At 36.4% G+C, this 24,852-nt stretch overlaps 1 long non-coding RNA gene across 1 annotated transcript; it reads right to left on the reverse strand.

The window, feature by feature from the left end:
- Window positions 1-11,890: 11,890 nt before the first annotated feature.
- On the reverse strand, window positions 11,891-23,813 carry LOC149815549 (uncharacterized). The gene is made up of 3 exons (XR_016428101.1): window positions 23,340-23,813; window positions 22,432-22,516; window positions 11,891-12,019 (listed from the first exon to the last, which is right to left on the reverse strand). It is a non-coding gene; the product is annotated as an uncharacterized LOC149815549 (long non-coding RNA).
- Window positions 23,814-24,852: the final 1,039 nt, after the last annotated feature.

The raw sequence follows: 24,852 nt of genomic DNA on the forward strand, positions 1-24,852 counted from the left end.
TCCATCCACAAAATAGATGGCTTAGTTTATTCATGGTGCGTGGGTCCAATGGTTTAGGGTGCATTTGTTTTTTATATTTACACAGATAAACCAACCCTAGGATCGTAGACTTAGTTGTGTTGGCTTTATCTGCTGTGTACTTACTGTCTTTGTCCTGTCAGCATGAAATACTATTTGCCTCCTCCAAGAATAGGGCGCGTTCCAATATCTCAATTTTTAAAACCAGGGTAGGTTATGTAGAGCTCTATTTTCATATCCTTGATCCTTGGCTCTCATGGGGGTCTTAGATCCTTGATTTGAACCTAGCACAAGCCTCTATGGCCATAGAAACCCTATGCAGACCTTCTAGAATTTAAAATTTTTAGCTTGGTCGGTTTGCTACATTCGCACTGATATCAGGCAAACTTTATTTAACTAAATTCACTTAAAGTCAAGACGTAGTTTGCAAATTTTTGTATAACATTTGCAAATATATGTTATAAATATTCTTATCTTACCTGCTGATTGTAGGTTAGCATAACATTTACAAATGTCACAACCTTCATGGAGATACCATGCGAACCTCATTTAACTAAAAACTCGCATAAATTCTGTGTACATTCACAAATGTGTGTCTTGACTTTCGAAAAAATGTATTGTGAACCTCTTTACCTTCACATGTTTAGTGAGAGTGTAGGTTCATGTTATACATTTATAAATCGCGACCTTCATGCAGATATTATACGAACTTTCTTTAACTAAAAAACTTGTATAAAGTTTGAACGTATATTCACAAATGTGTGTCCTGACTTTCGCAAACATGTGTTGTGGACCTCCTTACCTTCATTTTTTTCTTATTTGTATATAGTCATTGGTTACTCTTTTTTTCATTTTTTTTTGTTTCTCGTTAGAACTCCAACCTTTTTTTCTTTAGAACCCTAAACATGTTTTCTCTCCCTTTGTAGTGATTCCTATGCAATTATTCTTGCAGCATTCTGGCAAGGTTGCATCAACTTTTTTGTTAACTTTCCTGTCTTTCGGTCTTTAAACTAACTTGGGTTTTGCTTTCAACATTTATAAATTCATTCAAACACATTTTAACTTGCCCATCCAACATCCAAATATGCAACTTTATAATCTACTCATCAATTCATTCAAAGTTATAAATGTTGATCCCTACTCATAAATTCTTTCAAACATTCAAAGTTCAAACACAAACAAACATAAATTATTTATACTAACATTTAAACACAAAGTTAAATTCATTTAAACACATTCTAACATGCCCATCAAGCATTCAAACATATAACTTTATAACATGCTCATTAATTCATTCAAAAATATAAATTTATTCTCTACCCATAAATTCCTTCAAACATTCAAAGCTCAAATACAAACATAAATCTCTTCTGATATTTAAATACAAACATAAATTCATTCAAACACATTTTAACATACGCATCAAACATTCTAACATGTAACTTCATAATCTTCACATTAATTCATTTAAAATTATAAAATTATTTTCTGCTCATAAATTTCTTGAAACATTCAAAGTTCAAACACAAACATAAATTCCTTTTAATATTTAAACATAAACATAAATTCATTCAAACATATTTTAACATGTTCATCAAATACTTAAACTGAATAATGCATACATGCAAGTAAATAAAGAGATAAATATGATACCTTATAATCTAGTTTGTGCATTTGAATAGCCAATTAATGGTAGCAACAATTATGTAGACAACAAAAAATCAGATGATGATGATGAGGGTTACTCTTAAAGTACAAGAGATGACCAAGGTACAGATGACATGGGATTATTAATGGTGGATGCAAATGATGCATAAATGACAATTGAAAAGTCAAACCATCGATATATTGTATAAGCTATATGAGCATTTATTAGACAGTAGAAATTATTTTTTTCTACTAATAAGATGTGGTTGAATAAGTTTTCGTTCAATATATTTTTATACAATAAAGAGCAATTGAAAATCATTGAAGCAGATACATCTAAAATGATTAATGAGTTGCGTAACGAAAAACTCAATAACCAAGAATCTTTTCAGTAGTTAACAATAGACTTATATGATAGAGACATTGTTGTCGGCCGAAGGTTTAATTATATGAAGCATTGTCCTAAATTTCTGAAAGATAATGTGATCAGGCAGAACTATAAAACAAAATTTTTAAAGATCCACATTAATAAAATGATTGTTGTATCCACGAGAAAGAACCCACCGACTATGACTAATTTTCCCTGGAAGATCCATTACACAAAGGTGAGCATAGAAACATTCTTCTAAGTAAAGATATACAAAAGAGAGCATATATGTGGTAGTTCATTAAGCAACCTACAAGTAAAAAAAGTCTCTTCCGTGTGGATTTCAGGTGTTATTCGCAAACCCTTGGATGATAACTCAAAGATGACTCCAAAAGAAATTATTAATATCTGTCATGATAAAAATATGAAGATTAATTACAAACAAGCATGACGTGGAGGGGAACACACGAAGTATGTATTATTTGGTATATATTAAGAGTCATTCACGATGTTTCTTTTATATTTGAATTATTTAATGATGACAAACTCAAAAACTCTACGGTCATTGAGACTAATAGAAAAAAATGATTTAAGTACATTTTTCCATCCTTCTGTCTATGCATTAATGGCTTTTTAAAAGAGTGTCCTTCAGTTCTCATGATAGATGGTATATTCCTATAGTTACAATTGTACACATTAACAAGAATTTACATAAAATTAATCACATATCAATCATTGAATATAACACCAAAATTGATTTATTTTTGTGATTTGAATGAAGCATTCAAACACACATGCCATATATTGTACTTATTTTTTAGATAGTCATGAAAAATAAAATTTCTTAAGAATCATAATTTCTAGTATAATTATATACAATTCTAATCACCAAAATAATGATTTTATATTTTTTAATTAAAATAATTATTAAAGTAGATAATTTTAGTATTCTAAAACAATAAAAATCACTTTAATTGTATATTCAAATAAAAAATTATAACCAAAAACCTATAAATAAAGGTATATAATCTAGCATATATAGATAATTGAATGAAGTTCAATAAAAGTCTATAATCTAGCATAAAACCAAAAACCTATAACTAGATAATTAAATATAAATATCTATTGAATCTAGTTTTCAAGTTTTACAATCTTTCAAAAAACTTATAAATAAAGGTCAACCCCATTAATCTAGCATCTAGAACTTGAGTGTAAGAGTGTTTAATCTAGAACTGCACACATCAACAAAACATGGACTCACTATTGCATTGACATCAATCATTGAATACATGGTCATGAATTGCAATATTCAAACTGGTTATCTTATAAACATGTTTCACATACATTCACATATCACAATTTAATTGAATATAACATTAAAATTGATTGAAAACATATTATGAACATGCTTCACTATTGCATATACATCAATAAATTTAGGAAGCACCTGCCCAGAAGCATTATACTTTGTAAACTGATGTGACCTCTTCGTGGGAGCATACACTTCTTTCTTCATGGAATGATCTTCTCCCTCCTCCTTCACCCTCTTCTCACTATCATCCTTCACTCTAGCCTCATCCCTTTGCTGAGGATCCTTTTTTACCTTCTCACCAACCTCACTCTCCACCTCAACCTTTGTCTCATCTAGTCGTTGAGGTTCCTCTTCTACCCTCTCACTACCAACCTCACTCTTCACCTCAACATTGGCCTTTTTATTTGCTTGAAGCCTATCTTCTCTCTTCTCCATACTCTCCTCCACCTTAGTCTCGGCATCCTCTCCTTGTTGAGGTCTCTGCCCTCTCCATCATCATAGTGTTCATCTTCTCTTTCTTCTTTGTCTCATCATTGTCACTACAGCTAACTACGTCCTCCAATCGAGCCGGCAGGTTAGCAACTATCAAGGATTCCAAAGTCAATGACTTTTTAAACTTTGTAACCACTGATTTCTCACTAACATCCCCTACTTTAGATGCTTCCTGGATGGAAGACATGATTATGGACATAAACGAATCAAACATATTTGCAACATTAATTTTTATTATTGAAGCCTCCTTTTTTAGTGAATATGTTTGAGGCTTCATATTTGATCGAGCAATTTTGGCCTCATCTTATTAATGTTGTATTTTTTGTAAAGTATATCAAAAACTTATTCTCTTAACCACAGAGCAGGTTCTCTATCTATCCATGTATCAAGGCTCTTTTATACCTTATAGTATGAAAGATAAGTCAGTGAGTACTGTTTCTGAAAAAAAACATTATTCAAGAGAAAGTAACTTCAATATATTATACAAGGTTTATGGTAGAGAGAGCAAATTCAAACACCATTTTCTTAGCATATACATATCATACCTCTATTATTGATCCATAAGTAGGTGTTGGTGCCTTCATGACACTTTGTTTACTCATTATCTTTATAATAATAAAATATGGATAATTTTTTACACAACCAAATTTGATGATAGCGGTAAACAGGTGGGCAAAGGAGACTCACATGAAATCAAATTACAAAAAAAATAGAATAGGCTATTGAAAATATAAAAATAACCTGAAAAATATGTCATTGTTTTTAGTTATCTTTATAATATAAGATAAACAAGAAATAAACAACCAAATTTGAGGATAGAGACATACCAAACTAAGGGAAAAAACATGCAAAGGAGACTCACATGAAATTAAATTAAACAAAAAAATAAAACAGGCTATTGAATATGCAAAAATAACATGAGAACCATACTATTGTTTCATAAAATAATTGATTCATGTCATAATTTTAAAAAATAATTAATTTAACTGTTACAACGATCGAAACTTGTGCTTTCTAAAATATCTCACCTCTGATGATATATCGGTTGCTCAAAAACTCACCTGATATGCAACCACATGATGGAGATAATGCAAGAAAAATGGCACCTCACTGAATAAACTTGTCGGGGAAAACAATTTAAGGACCACAAAACCCTTGCTAAAAAACCTAATTTTATGCAAAAATGGTCCTCATATGTTCAACAAAACTTTGATACTTACGAAGTATCGCATTTAATGCATGTACGGAGGTTCGCCAATGTTACACGCAATGATGAAGAGATTAATAAAATCTTCACGAGAATATTTATGAATATCATGTTGAATATCTAAATGTTCGGAATGTCCGCAACTGAGGCCAGAAGTTTCTCATACATGAAGGATGTTCACGAGTCTTCTAACGAACATCAAGAGTACATTCACAAATATGTGAAGGACACTTGCATGCTGAGGTAAGGACATTCACATCTTAGTTATATTTGTTTTGCATTAACAGGAGTCCTACATATAATGCTTGTGAATGTGGAGCTTTTGTGAATGTGTGATTTTTGTGGATGTACATCTAGGCTTTGTGCAAGTTTTTAGTTAAAGGATGTCCGCATGATATTTGCAAGAAGGTCGTAACATTCATAAATGTGTTACGCGAACCTATAATCAGTTAATAAACATGCAAAAGTAAGGAGGTTTACAATACGTGTTTGTGAAAGTCAAAACACACATTTGTAGATGTACGTATAGACTTTATGCGAGCTTTTAGTTAAAGGTGGTTTGCATAGTATCTGCGTGAATGTTGTGATGATCACAAATGTGTAATGTAAACATGCGATCAATCAATAAAAATACAAAGGTAAGGATATTCACAACATATATTTGCGAGTTTCATACTGACATTTGGGACAGTCTTGACTTTAAGCAAGTTTTTATTTAAAATAAGTTTTCATGACGTCTACGTGAATGTCAGCATGGTCGCAAATGTATGGAGCGAACCTATCGAACTAGAACTTTTAAATTCTAGAAGATTTACATAGGGCTAGCAAACCTTAAAAGATGCACGCATTTGATATGCAAATCTCCTTTGTTGGGATTCAACGTAGAAAGGTTCGCATATTATTTTATATGGATTTCATCAAGTTCGCGAAATGTTTATGTGAATCTCTTCATTATTGAAATGTTGCAAGCTTCATACAACGTACGTGTCTATCATGCAAACATCAACAGGTTCGCTTATAGGAAGGGTAAAAATGTCTTAAAAAGTCAAGAGTCAAAATTTTGGTGAGATTTTGGCAATTTGTGAGGTATTTCTGAAATTGTGCCATTTACGGTCGTTTGTCAAATCCATGAGAAACTTTCAGAGAAACTAAGGAGGTCTTTGTTTCATGCCCTTTTCTATCAAAGAGGTACCATAGTTTTTTTCTAAGAAGGGTGAAACAAACATCTTCATCAGAAATATGTGGTGAAGTCCACGTAATAAATGCAAAAAAAAATATTTTTTATCAAAATGGATTCACACCTTTCCTTATGGGGAAACACTTTCCCACCTATGCATCCCTTTCAAGAGAAAGCAGATTCCCTGGGGTGGAGGTGTAAAAAAACACTCCCTCACCATCACCGGGAGTTCCTCATGGAAAGTTAGAGTCCATCCATAACAATTGACAAATTCATAATTTTTATTTTGGCTCCTTAAGAAGTAACTCAGGTCAGTATGCTTTTAGACCGAGGCGCTCGACCAAGTCAAAATAACTTTATCCATTGAGCTATCATACCCAACCCAAATATCAATTGTTTGTGATCAAGGTCTTCTTGATGTCTGCTTGCGAAGTATGCACACATTTGTGTATATAACAATATTAGTGATGCACATGCACCAGCTAGTGCACACATATCAGGACGACCTTGACAACAACAATATGACTGCATGCATTAAGCACCTGATCACCCTCCATCTTGGGGTCAGGGCCTGTCAGTTGTGGGGCCAAGGCCTGATGGAGGGCAATCAGGTGCTTAATGCACAAATTTTGTGACTCCAATAATTAGGCTGAATCAAATGTGTACAAGTTATGTGCGTGCACTGTTGATAACTGTAACAATGATTGGGTTATATTTTTATACATGTTTAGGCATGATTTACATAGATTTGACATCCAAAAACAAAAAACTAGCCTGTGCCATGTGATTGCACCTGATCCGGACTCCAATAATTAGGCTGAATCAAATGTGTACAAGTTATGTGCGTGCACTGTTGATAACTGTAACAATGATTGGGTTATATTTTTATACATGTATAGGCATGATTTACATAGATTTGAGATCCAAAAACAAAAATCTAGCCTGTGAATCACGTTGTTCACCATTTTAGAAATAAATCTTACTGTACATAAGATTTGATAAAACCTTTTAAACATAGTAAATAAACCATGTTAAACGCATCTTTACTTGAGCCCTATTTGGATGACAGGCAAATCCTAGTTTTGGCAAAGCAGGTTTGCCAAAAAAAAAGCTTTTTAAGGTTGCATGGGTGATCAAAAACCTGGTTCTCATCTTTTTGGTCACCAAAAACTTTTAAAAAAATTATGGCTGACCCTTTCCGCAATGGCGAAATTGGCCCAGCCCTTTCCTAGCTGCAAGGTGGGAAAACCTAGTTTTTTATATCATCCAAAAAGTACCTTAGGTATAACATTTGGTAGATAGATCCATGAAAAAATAGTGTGCCACCATATGGTATCGTGGTTTAGAGTCCTACTCTCTGTCTATCTACAGATATTTCCAACAATGCAAATAAATGCATCTATTTTTCCAGATCAGAAAAACGTGTTTTTCCAAGGTCGATTCCTATTCATTAGTCTGCAAGGTTATGTTGGGTCAAAAAAACTTGCATCATGAGATCTTAGTTTTTTTTTATATTTACATGGGGAAGCTAGTCATAGGATAGACACCTTGTCGCGCTTGCTCTGCCTGCCGTACTTACAGTTGTTGTCATGACAGTGTAAAACTCTGTGGGCTTGCCCCTAGGGAGTCTGCATTTTGGTATAACCGCCTGCTTAGCGGCCTAAGCCCCATCCCACTATGCCAAACCCCTTTGGGGCATGAGATCCCAGTGTACAATCGGTTGTACCATATAGGGTAAATATTGGCTACTAACGAAGGTACAAAACTAATGAGATAGAAATCACAAGTGCAAGTTATATCGACTCAATCTAACCACATAGATGTGTTCAAGTCTTGGATCATGCTTTTTTAATGAAAAACTGTGATCTTGAGTTTTGAAATTTTGGCACATTGTGAGCCATTGATCTTTGAACCACTTTAAAAACCTAATTACTTATCATAATCACATGACTCAAAACAAGTTTATTATTAAACAAACCATGTAGATCACATTCCTAAAATTTGATCCACAAAAAAATGAAAATTTTTTGAAGAAAAAAGTGATTTCTACTCATTAGTTTTATACCTTCATTAGTAGCCAATATTTACCCATATATATAGAGTAATGGATATGTGCCAATTGAAATATACTAAATGAAACATACTAAATGAGTTTTTCAAGGTTTTTTCATTCTAGTTTTAAATTTTAATAGTACGTACTTGATTTTATAGGGATCAGCTCTTGGAGTGTTTGATTACAACACATGGGTGGGTTTTTATAATGTTCAAAAAATCAACGGTCCAAAACCTTTGTAAATTTTTGAGGCTCCAAATATCATTTTTGTTTCATTGATCCTGGTGTGGATTCCTCGTGAATCGACCATGCCCAACACATTTATGGAGCCAAAACAACAAAAAAACACCGAAAGAGCAGAAAAACTAATTTAGCCGAAACAACAAAAAAACACCGAAAGAGCAGAAAAACCAATTTAGAAAGGACCCATTTCTATATATATAAATAGATAGATAGAGAGTAGGGATGGCAGTGGGCCAGGGTAAACAGGGCCCCGCCCTGGCTCGCCCATTTGGACCGGGGATGGAGGACATGAAACGAGGATGAAGGTTCAAATCAAAACCCATGCGGGGATGGTCTTATGTGTTCCCCCGCACTGTTCCTTTTCAATCTTTGTTTGTAAAATAACTAAAATATCGACCTCCTTCTTTAGGGATAGCAGAAGACCTAAGGGAAATAGGGCCCCTCCATGCATTGCCCCATTTGGAGAGGGGATGGAGGTTTAAATCAAAACCATAGCGGGGATGAAAGCAGGGATGGAGGCAGAATTTTGAGACAGGGCGGGTTTGGAGACCTTGTCCCCCGCATCCACCCTGGTCCACTGCCATCCCTAATAGAGAGAGATCAGAGAGAGGCTAGCACACCCATAAATTACATAGATCTGATCTCCAAAAGTAACTAACAGGGCTGTTTAGCATAGTCAATTTACTATTTCTACGTTTTAGAGTGGACTCCAACTTGATGTTATGCACCATTTTTAAACCAACCTCATTTTCATAAATTGCAAGGCATTAATTTGTACATATATTGAAAAAATTATTCTTATGATGCATTGGAGATGATTAAATCTACTAACATGGGAAATAGATTATGACAAATACATCTTTACAGTTAGATCTAACATGTGGTGGCTAGATCCAGGCAAACAAAAGCCTCTACCACCACACGTTCTCTTACCACCATATGAATTGTGGTTCACAAGTATATATATATATATATATATATATATATATATATATATATATATATATATATATATATATATATAGAGAGAGAGAGAGAGAGAGAGAGAGAAATGTGTTCCTTAGGCCCTCTTTTTCATTAGGTCTAGTTAGGCCCCTTCAAAAATCACCATTTTAAGCATTTTTTGCCACATTTAACATCGTAGATGTGATCTATAGGTTTTGTTTAATGGGAACCGGCTTTTGAATTGCCAGAATCTGACCAGTATACAGGTTTTTCTGGTGATCCAAAATCAATGGCTATGCAAGTACCAGTTTTTTTTTGCTCATAAAAATATATTTTTTCATCAAAAAAATATGATCCAAGAGTCAATTCTCACTAAATCGAGCATGCTAAACACATCTAACGGTTCAGATCTATCATAAAACACTTAAAACCTATGGAACAAAATGATAAATGGGGATATATATATATATATACAAACGACCTAGCAAATGGGAGGAACCCCTTTTTTTTTTCTTACATCTAACACCATAGATGTGATCTACATGTTTTAATTAATGGGAATAAGTTTTTGGATCACTGAAATCTGATCTGTAAACTGGTTTTTTCGACAATCTAAAAATCAACGGCTATGAATGCATCAATTTTTCCAACTCATAAAAAGCATGTTTTTACTAAATTGAGCATGCTTAACACATTTATGAAGTTAGATTGTGTCAAAACAACTTGCATCATGAGATTCAAATTCAACTATAGGAACAATCGATTGATATATATATATATATAATGGTGTTAGATGTGAGAAAAAAAAAGGGTTCCACCAACTTTGCCAAGTCAATTGTATTTATGCATTTATAATCGATTATAACAAATATATTATATATATATATTATATATATTTATTTATTTTTATTTTTATTTTTATTTTTTTGACAGAGAAAGTTGGGGTTAGGCCAACCCCTACCCGCTATACAACTGTACCATTGGGATTCGAACTTGCAACATCCCAACACAACGTGATGTGCACCCAGACAAGGGGAGCCCCCCGTTGGTGTGCGTGTTTATATATATATATATATATATATATATATATATATATATATATATATATATATATATATATATATATATATATATATATATATATATATATATATTGGCTACTAATTAAGGTATAAAACTAATGAGTAGAAATTGCTTTTCTCTTAAAAAAAATCAATTTTTTGTAGATCAAATGTTATGGATGTGATCTACATGGTTGGTTTAGTAAGAAACTTGTTTTGAATCATGTGATTATGACAAGTAATTAGGTTTTTAAAGAGGTCAAAAATCAATGGCCCACAATGTGCCAAAATTTCATAACTCAAAAGATCACATTTTTACATAAGCAAAGCACGGTCCAAGGCTTGATCTTTAGCAAACAAACCATATTGAACACATCTATGTGGTTAGATGGAGTCGATACAACTTGCACCTATGATTTCTAGCTCATTAGTTTTGTGCCTTGATTAGTAGATAATATTTACCATATATATAGGAAAACTGGAATATGTTTACCAATCAAATATGTTTGCTGTTATGAATCGAGATTTTCATAGGTTTTCTTGCAAATTTAACCCTGAAGATGCATTCAGCGTGGTACATTTGCTAGGAATCAACTATTGAATCGTCATAATCGGATCAAGAAATGCAATTTTTTATGCTTGAATATTTATGAAAATGCTAAGCCATTGATTTTCAACCCTTTAAAGCTTATACATTGTAATTGGATGATTCAACAGATAAAACCAGGTGTCTAGATCACATACTTACGGTGAAATTTTCGAAAAAAAGTAAAAAACCTTTGAAAATCTTGGTTCATACCATTAAACATATTTGATTGGTAAACATATTTCAGTTACCGATATATATTACACACGCTCTTTTTCTTTGGAAAAGACAAACCAGCCATACACATGCGATACCACATTCCCACACCCGTCTGACAGGTTTTAACTCATTTACATTGCTTAATTCATAGGTAAGAATTGGAACACTCCAGCCTGTCTAAAAGCAATACCTAGAAATAAATTCCAATTCAGAATTAATAATATACTAGGGTTGGTCCCCTATCGAGTTAAATATTCTTCTTTGAAGGATTTTCTTGAGTTACCATAAGAGCCAATCCACATAGATAGGACTATGCAAATTCTCTTTGGTAATTCAAAGTTCAGAATCGTGTTTAGCAAGGAAAATGCATTAGAAATTTCTATAATTTTTAAGCGTTATATAGAACATTACCTCAAGTGATAGAAGTTTAAGAGGAACAAATTTTGAGAGCTATACCTGCTAGAGTTCAAAGGTGGCGGTAGTACATCAAAAATTGCAGTGTGATGACAGAATCACTGAAAACTTTTTGCTTCATTTCATTTACCAAAAGAACTCTTCTACATGATATTTTCTTATCAGATGGCAAAGCTGAAGACCTAAAAATTAACAAAATGAGCACAAGGAAAGAGGGTACAACTTGTAGACTGAATTGAAGCTCCCACCAGTTCTTGAGCTTCATCAGCATCTACCAACTGGTAAGAAGCAACAAAATATTTTATATCAGACTTTGAAATATGCTAAGCACGCATCTGACTACCTTTTGACATGACTGCAGATAGTCGCATTATTAACCAGTTACACATCCTTTGAGCACTTAACAATAGCAACCACTATGAGTGCTCCCAATAACCTGACTCAGCAAGACTGCTTCCTAGCAATTTAGGTTAAATATTGTTTGAATAGTCCAAGTCATAATCATTCAATACACATCAATTAACCTCATAAATTTGGAACATTGACAAAGATGAAAAGGTCTCGGCTAATGAGAATAAAATCAAAGATAGATAGAGAAAATACTTTTGGTAACTTGTTATATGAAAACCGATGAAGCAGAACAAGGAGAACCTAATAAAAAAAAATGATTGATAGAATTAGTGAAGTAAAAATAGTGGTAAAAAGAAGGGGGACGGAAGTCCATATAGAATATCTACCAAGCTTCAGAGATCAATGAGCCAAATAGCGGTCAAATGGTCAATGAAATTATTTAACAATGTTTTGTCTACAAGAAAAATGAACCACAGAGTTCGCAAAATTGTTTTGGTTCCTATCTATAAAGACAAAGGTGGATACAATCATAGGAGAATTAAACATATATTATGAAACTTATGGGAACTTATAATAGAACATTTAAAAAGAAAACATAAAGTGTTCTAAAAACCACTTGGTTTCATGCCAACAAAACCAACAATTGAGGTTATTTGCTTGTTAAGGCAACTTGTGAGAAGTTGCAGACTAAATGAGACATTTGCATATGGTCTTTATTGATTTGGAAAAGGCCTATGACATGGTACCAATGCAATAAATTTGGTTAATATTGAACAAACGACTTTAATATATTGAAATCATTCAAGATATGTATATAGAGTCAAAATGATTGTGAAAACTACAAATGAAGAGACATTTATATTTTAGTTGAAGTTGGGCTACATCAAGGATCTTCATAACTATCTGCATTATAAGTTTAGATGAAGTAGCATCTTTTACCTGAAATGAGGTCCTTGGTATATGTTGTTTACAAATGACTTCGGGTATGTTTGGAATAAGGATTTTTTTCACATAAGGAAGCAAATTAAATACGAAAAATAATCATATTAATGTATCAGTTTATCATGTTTGTTTTAAACTATACGACTTGCAATATGATTTAGTTTGTCATTTTTGTTTTATACTATATTAAGCTGGAAATCCAAATAGATTGGATCCAATATCCTTCATTTTGCTATAGTCTAAAACAAAATCCAAAGCTAATTGCATTGGATCCAAACTAAATGTAATTTGATCCAATGTCAAATACAAAACAAGATATCACCTGATAGAGATCTAATCAGGATGAATTTGGCATTTTCATACTAAACCCATTTACATTTTGAGAGAAAGATAGAGAGAGCAAGTATAGGCAAATTATGGGTGAGAAACTTTCATCGGATCACGGTGGGGAGAGCAGGGTGATTTTGAATCCCACAAAAGTTTCTTTGATTAGGATCTATTTTCTAATTGGCTTGGGACAACAGATTTCATGTAAGATTTGAACCAGCTGCTACATGAGAAAGTATTATCTTCATGAAAATGAATCACTTTCCCTTAGGGATGTCAATGGGTCAGATTTGGGTCGGAACTAGGCATTACCGAATCTGACAATCGGATCTGACCTAATCGGATTCGGATTCAAAGTCGGATGGAAAAAGATAGAACCGAATCCAGATCCGACTAATCCAAAAACCGATATTTATACTTAATCAGATTCAGACCTTAGTCAGATTCAGGTTTTAATCGGATTCACATTCGGATTTCAATGAAAAATTAATACTGAATCTGACTAATTGGATTCAGATTCGGGTTGATATCCCTACTTTCCCTCTTTCCAAATGTGCCCTTTAGTATTTGTTAGTCAAGATAGAGAAGATGTACAAGTGCAAACGAAACTAGAACTTTGGAATAATGCATTTGTCTAATTGTCTTCAATAAAGAAAAGGAAATATTTGAAAATAGTGTTTTGAAAATACAATACCGTGCAACACAACAATGCCAAAAGCTTTAAAATATTTTAGGATCTATCGTACAATAACATGGTGGATTTAACAAAAAACATCACCAATAGGATTTGTGATGGTTGGATGAAATGGCTACGAGCCAATGCAATGCTATATGATATGCAAGTGCTTCCACGATTAAAAGGACGTTTTTACAAAGTTGTTATAAGACCAACATTCTTTTATGATGCTGAATGTTGGGCAACAGAAAAGCGACAGAAAGAAAGACTAAATATCATGAAGATGTGCATGTCAATCTCAATAATGAAGTAAAAAAGAAAAAAGAGAGGAAAAAAATAATGCTAGAAATAAACAGAAACTGTTTAATAGTACTGCAAATAAAAAAATAAAATGTTCTTTAAGATGGTTTGGATGCATTGCAAGGAGACCGATCACAACCCCAGTAAGTTTGACACATAGCAAGCACAAAGAATTAGAAAGAGAGACTATTGAGGACTTGGAGGGAGGTTGTAACATAGGATATGAAAGATTTTAAGGTGATTGAGGCCATAGCTTTAGATGAGGAAGGAATAGATAAATAGATTTCATAATGAATATCTGATGCAGTTGGGATAAGACTTAAAGATGATGATGATGATGATGCATAACAATACTAAACTTATTAAATCCAAAGTTTCAACAACACATCATGGTCAAGAAGAGACTGCATATCCCTAAGATAATATGTTAAGAAGGATATCAATAACAAAAGTAAAATAGGATAAAATCCCAACCCTATACATGAGTTAGTCCAGGGAAACACAAATAAGGAAAAAATTACGAAATCTTATTAAGATGGTTTTGGCATGTTACACAGACTTGAAAATTCACTGAAGAAATACGTTAAAAGGACACAAGAGGAAGAGGATATCAATGAAGACATGAGATCATAGGTGGATACACGATTGTAGAGCGAATCAAGTTTTAGCATTAACAAGGAGTCAATGGAAGCAAACCCGCGTAGAAACTAGGATTGACGATTACAACCATAACCCATGTAAGATGTTAAATGATTGCTATGTATGTGCTTTAACGATCAGAAAGTGAAAGGCAAACTTTTGCAAGTCAATAATTTATAACAGCAAAGAAATTACTAACAAAACCAAAGTCATTAAAAAGTTTCCTCTTATGGGAAAATATGTGCACCCAGATTAAATAGAAAGCCACAATAAAGTATAGGGGAACCTAACTAAAACTTGTAAGGGTTCCATCATTTAGCAAGTAGAAATTCACACCAACCCTCACAGCCTAGATATATATACAAAACCAGAACTGCAGTTTCACAAAAAAAAAACAAAACTTAACAATTTGATTGAGGGTTTAAGAATAAGAACAAACCCAAAAACAGCTTCCGCTTTTCAATCTAAAAAAAACAAAAGAAACCATTCACCCCAACTAACATTTGTTAGGAGAACTTTTATACTGCTTAAGATTCTGGATTGACGAAGAATCTGGAAGAGCGTTCTGATAGAAGTCCCAGTATTATCAATTTGAGAAAATATAGATGACCTTGAACATGTAAAATTTGAGAAAATATGGATGACCCTGAACACGTAAAATCATAAAGGGAAATTGTTTTCTCATACTATACTTCCTAACCAAGAAGTGATAATATTTATTGCACGTTATTTCCTTAAATACCAATAACTGTCTAAAGAAGTGGACCATTGTTATGACTACGATGAGCTATTAGACCTCTGAGCTCAAAATCATACTCTATTGTCAAAGGTTAAGGGGCCATTGACTTAAATCCAAACAGCCAAAGAAATAAGCCCACACACACACACACACACACACACAAATCTAGATCCTATCTGGCAAGAATCTTTTCCCAGTACTCAAGATTACTATTCTTACAAGCCCATGCACTGGTTGATCAGTGGCAATAAATGCCCAAGATCATTGAACCGCAGGTCATGGTTAGCTGCACAAAGTAACTATGGCTAAGACCATATCCAAGAAATGACCTACAACTATTCCTACATCTTAGTATCCAAATCCCTATCCATTAAAATGAAACACCTCAATTCTACCCAACATAATAAAGAAATACTAAATGACCTAAATCAAGTTACCAACCCACTTAGAAATTCAAAAATACATCCTAACATGAATACTTTTAAACCACACATAATCACTCGCCAAATTTTCTTACACCGGAGAATCCTAACATCAAGGCAATTCAGACACCAAAATAGAAATCTAAGTCAAACAATTAACTAATATAATTAATCCAACAAGATGATGGCATTAAACTTCACGACCTTTAACCTGAATCCAATGTAACGAAATGAGAAGATCAAAATAAATTCAGTAATTCACTTAAATAATTCAAAATCTTTTATCAAATAAAAAACAAGTCCACATAATAACAAAAAACTTGCAATAATGATTATAATGACAATGGTGAACTCTGAACTCCAAGTAACCTAAATAAATAGAATGATCTTAAAAATTTAGAGCTTTTGCCATGTTAGTCTAAGGTATCCAGTGGCAGGTTCAAGTTCCTGGTTTGACAATATCCAAACAGGTTCAAGGAATTACAAGATGCTGATTTCCTGCAAGTAACTTGGTGATTAGTCAGCATTTTGGTTCAACAGCATCTAGCAATGAGTTAGGGTTAGGGTACTTTGTGCTTCGTCGGCAACCGGTGAGGAATTCAAAGGACCACCATGATATGCTTATGGTTGTGTACATCCAGGCATTTCTTCTTTTATGAGTTTTTCAAAATATAGGTTGCGTTTGGAGCCCCTTCTTAGAGCCTAGAAGGCCTTTCAGGAATGGGTCTCAGGTATTCCAAATGGAGAGGTGTTTGGATGGTAAAGTTGATGGCTCCTCCCAATCTGGAATGCCATGATGAAATTTGCTCATTCTCATGTAAGGAGCTTAATTTCATGAAAGCAAATCAGGTGTAACACCCCGATCTAAGATCTCAGGAGTCCGAGTTCGGTTGGTATTACTTCCCAGAGAAAAAAGTTTAAAGTTTACACAAAGAAAACGTGGCTAAAAAAAATCATTTTATTACCATCATCACATTTTTTCTTACAAAGTTCATCATTCATGACAAAGAAAAGAAAATACATTTTATTCAATGACAAGGAAATGAAATATACCAAATGCTCTGCTATAGAAGAAGAAGTTGCTCACGTTCTGATTGGTCTAATGAATGAAACCTACAGTTGTAATTAAACATGAGGGTGAGTCTATAATCCAGTAAAGAATAATTATAAACAAATAAACTATTAACTTACAACTGTAGTGGGTTCTAAGCCTCTAGTCTTAGTTTAATTTTCGACACACCACACAAGTTGGTATATTTTAATTTTCTCCGTTAACTTTCTCAAATACTCTCTTACACAACTATCACTAAGTTGGTTATATCAGTCATATCTATCTATGGGCGTAGCAACCTCGTAGAACACATCAATTCTACGTGTTGGTTAGACAATGAACCATACACTCTCAGTGGTCTCTGGACCACCAGGCACTGCAGTGAACCATCGTGGGGACCCCACCTATAGCTAGCTGAGAGGTCAAGCTCTCAATCTCGGTATGATTCATGCTACATCCTAACCATGATGGTTATCAACCATCCCTGACCCTCCAGAGTCTCAACCCAGTGTGAGTGAAACTCTAAGTCATAACTAAGTTTAACCCATTGAACCATATTCTCAAACTCGTCATACACTCGTTCTCTCATGAGTGATGTTGTGAACTCTTCACAACGAATCTCATTCTTAAATCTCATGATGACTTTAGGACTCACACTTCTCTCACTAAGCACGCAAAGATATAGGGTCTCTACATCGTTAAATCATTGGTGGCTCACTCTCCGTAGTGACTGCACTCTAGCCGTGAACCAGGTAGTCATTACCACAGGTCGCTACTTTCGAGATTTAAGGGGTTATGCATGTTGATCTCAAAATATCTATTCATACAACATGAATAGACTGTATGGGACTCCAATCTAACATAATCTCATCACAATGCATGATATTGATGAACATTTAGACATGCAATCACAAATACAATCTCTTTCAATCATGCAGGACACATCACAACTAACATGGATATCACAACCACATGTATAAAATCAACCCATAATGTCAAGCATGATAATTTTTATGCATGTCATGGTATCACTCGAAAGATATCATGCTACTCATATTAATACACAAAATCACAATAACATGCAACGTAAAATGTTTACTCACTTCTAAAATTATTTATAATATCCCTTACCTTGAAGGAGAATCTGTGATCTCCTTGAAATCAAGCCTCATGAAGCTCTAACAGTATGATCTGGTTACATAATATGTTCATATTAATGCAGAAAACTTCACATATTATTACTAAATTATAAAATTACCCTTTCTTGAATTTAATCATGAACCCTTAATTCCTGCATCACTAATTTGACTGAATTTCATAGACTAGTAGATTCCTTTCTACGATACGAGTCCAACGCACCAAACCTCACTCAATTCTGAGTTCGAGGTATAAAGTTATGTCCATTTTATCAAAATGGATCTCGAGTACCCAAAAAGGTATTATGGTCATTTCGAATTTTGGTACAATTCGAGACTATCTTACGATCCGATCCAGATCTATTTTTTATCTCGATCCAACCCTGTCTGCTTGGATTCAGATTCATTACTCATCTGAATCTAGAACAGTCTGACTGGATCCAGAATGGTTTGACTGGATCCAGAATATTCTAACTGGATCCAAAATTGTTTGACTGGATCTAAGATAGTCTGATCTAGGCTCAGTTATAATATGGATCCAGGATTGATGCAATCAGGTCCAGAACAGTCAGTCTGGATCTAGAACAGGTCCAGATCGAACTAGATCCAAACTAAGAACCCAGATTCAGTTAGATCGAACTGGTTCGGCCTCAGGTTTATCCAAACCGGTTTAGCTCAGACCCGATTCGGTCTGAACCGTTTCCACTTGAACTAGTTTGGTCTCAACCGGGTTGGTCCGAACTAGTTCAGTTCAGATCAGTCTGGTCTGGACCAACCCATATAAATCGGTTTGGCTGAACCGGTTTGGTATGAACCAGTTCTGTAATACCCCAAAAATCTAGGACTTGTAACTTTTAGAATAGTTTAGAAAGCTTTGAAATCATACGATTATCAGAGTTTAAATAGTAAATCAGTAGAAAATGATATTTTTAAAACAACAAGTCAATGGACCTTGAGCGCATTACAACATAAACTTTTCTTTGTCGAATTTTGCACAACTATTGAAAACAATTGGTTTCAAAATACAATGTCAATAATTGAGAATTTGTATATCAGATTTTGTAACTCATTATATTTATTGAAACCAAAAAGAAGTTTAGTATAACAGTTTTACTAACTCAAGGTTTAATTAAAAGAGAATTTTTGAAATACACTTTATACCAAATTTACCAACATGTCCTCAAGAGTGAAACATCAGGGAAATGGTCTCATCTTGAACTCATCACACCATCGTGTTATCGCAAGCTGCCTCAACCTGTCTACCACCTGCTCATGAAATGGGTCAGTTTTACGAAAAACTAGTAGGGGTGCACAAGACAAGGAGAAACAAAGACTACAATAAGCAAGATAATTGCTCAACTAAACAAAAGAAACAAAACAAAACTAACCATACATGCTGCCGAGTATGGCAAGCAAAACTCCAGTAAAGCAAATAACTAAATACAAGAGCAGTAAGAACAAAGTGTTGAACAAGTAAAATATGCATTTATAACAATCCAACTGATTCTATAGGTAGGGAGTAACTAACTCCACCAAGCAGTCAAGCATAGAAACTGAATAAGCATTTATAACGAAGCTCACAATGCATGCAAATACCACTAAACTCTTCAGTTCACCGACAGGTAACTATATTAATCATAAAGTGCAAGTCATTGCACAACAAGCATAAACTACTCGTAATTAAGCAATCACCCGACAACACATATATATTAACCACAAGGGGTAAATAACTTATAAGACAAACAACTATATTGGTTCTAGTGGTAAACAGTTCGTAGATTACGAGCTGTGAGCCATTACATTCGTCATATAAACAATTCGTAGATTACGGACTGTAAGCAGTCACATTCGTCATAAGAGACGCAAGTCAACAAGTGCTATATTACAATAAGCATGAAATAGTTCAACCCAGTAGCAAGTCACATGCTAATATATCGCAACTAGCATAATGCTATCATCATAAGCATTGGACTAGTATGAGTAGCTAATTATTAACAAAGGACTATGTAACCAGTTCCACCAACAAGAGCAGTGCCACAATAGGCATACATAGCTCAACGAGTAGAAAGTTGAACTACCGAGCAAACAAGCATTTCACATCACAGTACGCACATCTCATAATAACGTGAATAGTTTATATTTTTGTTCTGATTATTAGCTGGCCGTTGTGGGTACGCACAAGGCACGAAACGTAGAAACAGATGAGATCCATCTGAAGGTTTATTATGCTATGTATTTTCTGATACCCTAAATGACTGACTGAGTTCGCTCCTAAGGGGATGGCCAGTGACCAAGAGAGTAAATCCCCAAAGGCATAAGTGGCCCATGGATGCATCCAAACTTCTGCAGAAGTAGCCTGAGGGCTATCTTTGTAGCATTTTCCCTAATTCCGATGATTAGAGAATCTGAGTCTTTTGCCCGTAATTGTCATTAAAGGACCTATCCATTGGAGTTTTGTATCATCCATCCTCTCTCTTGATGAACCGTGTCAAATGAGCACAATGAGGGTTTCTTAACCGTCGTTCTATTCTACATGCTCTGGTCTTTTGACCCACTCAAGCATCTTGCCTGTGAAGGCACATAGTCACCATTTAGTAAATTATACGTGCCAATGCACGTTTGAGGCAACCGCACACCTCTTATCTTACTCATCGTAGTACGCAACATACCTGCTCAAAAGTACAACCGTGATGAGAGGGGTCAACTCATAGTGAGGGTAACAACATCACCATTTTGTGATCTCAAACACGAGCCATTGCACGTTCTAGGTAAATATAAACATCTTATCTTACTCATCGTAGTACGCAAAGTACCTGTTCAAAAGTATAACCACAAAGAGAGGGGCATGGATTTCTCAAAAGAAAATCCTCACAACAATGCTTTGCCGATAAGATATGGTGTAACCATTCAAGTTCAAATTTGTCATGCTCAGGTCCTTTAGACTGTCACGAGCATCTTGCCTGTTAGGTGAACATCGATATTACATGATTAATAGAAAGTGTCAAAACACACCTCGAGGTTACTACAGACCTCTCATCCTGTTCCTCGTAGTTCAAACATATCGTACATGACTAAAGGTACGACTATGAGAAGAGGGGCATGGATTTCTCAGAAGAAATCCATCAGTAATCGTCTCGGAAAGGAAGGAAAAATGTCAACTATCTTAGTTGGCCAGAAAACCCAACAACTAGGTCTCACACTGGTCTAGTGATGGTGCATGTTCCTCGGTAGAACCTTCACCCAACTTATGTGCATGCCCTTAAACAGGGTTATCCGAGTTGTATCGGGTATGCGAACTGAAGTCGTAAACACTTCTCTCAAACACATCAATTTGGGAGATTCAGCTGCTACCTCGCAAAAGGCTTTCAAAATCCGCTTTATCAAACAATATGTTTTGAAAATAGGTTGATGCCTAAAAGTTATCCTTTTTGGAGAACCAAGTGCATAAGTGTGCATCATGCCTTTTAAGACAAAGAAATAAGTTGAAATATGCTCAAAGCTGCACTCAATGAGTGCAAGCTAACAAAAGAGTAAGCACGTGCACGTTACAGTGCGAAGATAAAGTATTATCGGTTCCTAAAGTGCAAAATTGTGTGTCGAGTGCAAAACCTCAGAAGCAATGCACAAAGTATGAAACTGTACCTCACTAAACAGTCAAGCAACTATGTGATTACTTAAAGTGATGCATAAGGTATGAAACCGTACCTTGACCAATCAAACACACAAGCAAGTGACATACCCAGGACAGTACACGAGGTATGAAACCGTACCTCGATTAACTAGACATGTAGGCAAGTAATATGCAAGGTAGGAGAGCATACAAAAAGGAAAACCTTGGCGCATAAAGCGCGGGGCAACAGAAAGGAAAATACATAAATTAAAATAGACAAAACGTAAAGGCCGTGACGCATAAAGTGTGGGGCAACAGAAAAGTAAAGTGCAAGAAAAGTAAAGAGGACAAGGATCACAAAATCGTGTCCTTGAGTTAAAAGACATATGTATCTATTTTATACATATACATATGTCATCGTCCTCTTTCATTTTTAATTATCTTTCCTTATTTTAGCATTTATCTGTTCATTGTCCTTTTACGCAAGAATCCCCTACCTTGAGGGATTGCGGTTCCTCGTACCCTGCAGCATAGGTCAATACGGGCTCAAACCACGAAGGCGAACCAGCTCCTCCATGTAACCTGAGATGCTTAAAGGCATTAGTACAACATATATTAGAGAGAAGAAAAGAAAAGGAGGCATGCACGCCTCCTGCCAACACTGTAGAAGCAGGGGATGCCCCTGCCTACCCGAAAGAGGTAGAGGCAGGGAGCCCTGTAACAGAGGCAGGGTCATAGCCCTTGCCTGGAATAAAGTGGCAGGAGCAGGGAGCCTTGCTCCCTACCTACCGAGATCCAAGCGGTAGGGGCCAGCCGTTGTCGCATGATTCTAAGGAAAAGGATGAGAGGGTCGGTGGGGACCAACCCTTGCCGAAAGGGCGTGCATGTTGTCAGATCAGGGCCAGGCACCTTGCCAACCCCTGAGAAACAACAAGCGGGGGCAGGGGCTCAACCCCTTGTCGAAGATCTGGTCGATAGGGGCTAGCCCCCTGCCTGACCAGGATGAAGGCAGGTAGGGGTTGATCTCTTGCCTGACCGAGAGGCATGGGTGGCAGAAGCAGGGAGTCCTGATCCCTGCCTGACGGACAATAGAGGCAAGGGGGGTCTAGCCCTTGTCAAACGGGCAGAGGCAGATGGTAGGGGGCTTCACCCTCATCCGACGAAGACCAAAAAATGGTAGGGGGCGCTTTGCCTCTGCCTGACGAAGACCATGGAGAGGCAGGGGTGATGCCCCTGCTTAACGAAAACCAACAAGAGGTGGGGCAGGGGCGATGCCCCTGCCTGCTGGCCGGAATAACAGAAGAGGACGAAGACAGATGAGGAGTAAAAGCCTTTGCCTGAAGACCGACGTCGGAGCTACCCCAATGAAAGAGAAAAGACAAGAGGAGAAGAGGTAAATCGTTACCTAAGGGCCTTCTTAGCATGATGGTCGACGATCGGGGTTGGAAGCCGATGATGATGGAGGCGTCGATCAGAGAAGGGGTCTGGCAGAGAGGCTTCCAGATAGAGGTGGTTGTCGGTCACCGGCGGAAGTAGAGAAAGGGAAAGAAGATTGGGGGGTGTTGTTGATGACGACGATCGTTGCCAGGGCCCTCTATAACACCAGGTGGAGGACTGCGACGAAAGTGGAAGGTCGGGGTGAGGATGTCGGCAACACTCTCGCTGGAGTCCGCGGTCGCTAGCGATGATGATCGTCGGGAAATCTCATAGGGAAACCGAGAGTGAGGGAGGAGAGCAGCGACGTAGGGAGGTGTCGGTCGGGGTTGCCGAAGAGGCTATCGGAGGAGGTGGAGGGTCGCCGGCAAAAACTAGAGTGAGAGAGACATCGGGAGGAGAGGAGGAGGAAGGCGAGCACATTGTGTGTCCTCCCTCCCCTCTATGTTGCTCTTAAAGAGCTCGAAAGGGAGGGGGGGGGGAGAGGGATTCGAGAAAGGGGCGCAGGAGAGGAAGGGTTTAAAATAAAACCCTCTTTCCCCTGTGATCTTTAACCCTAATGGGTTATCGGATCCAGGTCGGGTCCAAATCCGTCTCGGGTCCGAAAAGTTTTTTTTGTGGGTTTTAGACGTTCAACCCGAACCGATTCAACCAACACATTTTTTTTAACCTGGTTTGGGTGCGACCCAGACCGACCCGATTCGGTCTGGGTCACACCCAGACCGACTCAGTCCTTTTTTTTTGTTGACCCGACCTTGGGTGCGGTCTGGGCGTGACCCAGACTGACCCTCGGTGTGTCTTTTAAAGAAAAAACGAAAAGGGCAAAACCCCTTTCGTTTACATAGAGGGTCGGCCACCGACCGACCCACTCCTCTGTACCCAAGAGGGTACGAGTCGGCATCCGGCGCCGGCCGACCCTCCCTGCGACAGAGGGATCAGCCACCAGCGTCGGCCGACCGACCCTCCCTCTCTTTCTCTTTCTCTTTCTTTCCCATCTTTGTTTTTTTTTTCTATTTCCTCTGTAAATCGTCGACAGCCATGGTTGTCGGCGGAAAAAGGAAAGAAGAAGAAGATGAAGAAGGAGAAGGGGAGGAGGTACTCACCGAACTGCCACCGTCGTCGTCGTTGGTAAGTACTCCTCTCTCACTCTCTCTATTGCCCTCTCTCAGCTTCCTCTTGCTTGAGTGAGGGGAAAGGCGCACTGTGAGGGATATTTATAGCCCTCACGGTGGGGTGAGGATAACCCTCACCCCCCCCCCCCCCCCCTTTTCAATGTTTATCCCCTCCGGCGACTTCGCTGGAGGGGGTTTACATCAGGTCATGCTGAACATGAGGCCATCTGTTTGCATTTTGGATGAATGCCATGTGGTTTTGTTGACTTTTGAGCTTTTTAAAATGCAAATCGGATGGCCACGATGTCGGCATGAGCAAAAACACTCATGTTCAGCATGACCTGATCTGCTTCCTAAGCCTTGCCCTTGGGA

Source organism: Nuphar pumila, chromosome 15, assembly GCF_984573655.1.
Source record: "Nuphar pumila chromosome 15, dmNupPumi1.hap1.1, whole genome shotgun sequence".
Taxonomy (NCBI): Eukaryota; Viridiplantae; Streptophyta; class Magnoliopsida; order Nymphaeales; family Nymphaeaceae; genus Nuphar; species Nuphar pumila.